At 36.0% G+C, this 2,117-nt stretch overlaps 1 non-coding gene across 1 annotated transcript; it reads right to left on the bottom strand.

Annotated features, from left to right (window-relative positions):
* Positions 1-1,666: 1,666 nt before the first annotated feature.
* Positions 1,667-1,799, bottom strand: LOC126033300 (small nucleolar RNA SNORA51). The gene has a single exon (XR_007504408.1). It is a non-coding gene; the product is annotated as a small nucleolar RNA SNORA51 (small nucleolar RNA).
* Between the last annotated feature and the right edge of the window lie 318 nt (positions 1,800-2,117).

The following is a 2,117-nucleotide window of genomic DNA, read 5'->3' on the forward strand; positions in this document are numbered from 1 at the left end:
ATGTAGAAGTTAATAGAGCTATAATAAAATTTTATTTGTATTTTTGTCTCTAATACCTATGGCCTTAGACATAAAAATGTAGCCATAACACACATCACAAATAATGAGAATAAACAGTGTTGGCAGGGATGTGGAGAGAAAGGAACTCTTATCTACTGCTGGTGGGAATGCTGTCTAGTTCAACCTTTATGGAAAGCGATATGGAGATTCCTCCAAAAACTGGAAATCAAGCTCCCATACTATTCAACTATACCACTCCTAGGAATATACCCTAGGAACACAAAAATACAATACAAAAACCCCTTCCTTACACCTATATTCAATGTAGCACTGTTTACCATAGCAAGACTCTGGAAACAACTAAGATGCCCTTCAACAGACGAATGGTTAAAGAAACTGTGGTACATATACACAATGGAATATTATGCAGCTATCAGGAGAGATGAAGTCATGAAATTTTCCTATACATGGATGTACACGGAATCTATTATGCTGAGTAAAATAAGTCGAGAGAGAGAGAAAAAAACGCAGTATGGTCTCACTCATCTATGGGTTTTAAGAAAAATGAAAGACATTCTTGCAATAATAATTTTTAAACACAAAAGAGAAAAGAGCTGGAAGTTCCAGCGCACCTCAGGAAGCTCACCACAAAGAGTGATGAGTTTAGTTAGAGAAATAACTACATTTTGAACTATCCTAATAATGAGGATGTATGAGGGAAATGGAAAGCCTGTCTAGAGTTCAGGCGGGGAGGAGGGAGATTTGGGACATTGGTGATGGGAAAGTTGCACTGGTGATGGGTGGTGTTCTTTACATGACTGAAACCCAAACACAATCATGTATGTAATCAAGGTGTTTAAATAAAATATAAAAAAATGTAGCCATAAATAATAGATCAATTATCACATTGTTTTCATTAATATAAATATGCAAATTAGGAAGCAAAGCCATGCAAGAAAGTTCATAGGAACAAAATTAATTATCTACTTAGTCATGTAATAAAGAATATGATACAAAAGTCCATAGGGAAAGATGAGAAAAGTGAACTGTCTTGTCATAGACATAATGTAATTAAATCATAAACAAGAGCTAATCTCAGAAATTATTCTAAGTGTTAAATAGGCTGAAGTAAATACCTTAATTTATTTTCTAAGTGCTAATATTAATTAGGCAAAGTGTACTTATACAGTGACTGGTTTCTGGACAAACAAGATATGCAGGCAATAAGAACACAAGAAGTTAGAAGGTTTAATTATTAATTTAGGGTGATATGGTTATTATATAAAATGAGAAAATAGGGTAGACGGTTTACTGGTTCACACATCTAATAGCTGAGGATTTACTAGCACAATTTTTAAAATTTAGCTTGCTGGACTTGATCCTCAGAATTTTCTATGCAGTAGATCTGAGTTAAACACATGTTAATGCTCCCCAGAAAACTACCAGGTAATCAGTGACTGCTGAGTTAGGGACCATACAATGAGAACTGCAAATTTAGTCAGAGGGAATTCAGCTCAAGATGGATATTATGGCAACTCTAGAGGCAGTAACATTATTTTAAATTTGTTATGTGAGATACTGTCAGGGTAAAGACAATCAAGGAACAAGCAATAACTGAAGATAATGTAGCATGGAAAATGAGGAAGATGGGACAGACATTCTATTTTTTTGTCCCCCAATTTACAATACAGACCAGGCAAAGGGCCTGTGTTGAGGTGTATATGGGGTGCATTTACTGTACCTCCTCTTTCTATACAGTCAGTGTAAAGAACACAGCCTGTGGTAAGAATTGGGAGGTCTTTTCTTTATATATATATATATCCTTCACCAGTGCAACATTCCCATGACCAATATCCCAAGTGTCCTTCCTCCCCACCCCACACCAGCCTGTACTCTAGACAGGCTTTCTACTTCCCTCATTCAGTCACATTTTTTTATGATAGTTCTCAGTGTAATTATTTGTGACTGCACTAAATGATCCCTGTGGTGAGCTTCATGTCGGGAGCTGGACCCTCCAGTTCTCCTCTATTTTGTCTCTGAGAATCATTACTCAAATGTTTTTCATTTTTCTCAAAACCCATAGATGAGGGAGACTATTCTGTGTTTATCTATCTCCC

This window comes from Suncus etruscus, chromosome 16 (assembly GCF_024139225.1).
Source record: "Suncus etruscus isolate mSunEtr1 chromosome 16, mSunEtr1.pri.cur, whole genome shotgun sequence".
Lineage (NCBI taxonomy): Eukaryota > Metazoa > Chordata > Mammalia > Eulipotyphla > Soricidae > Suncus > Suncus etruscus.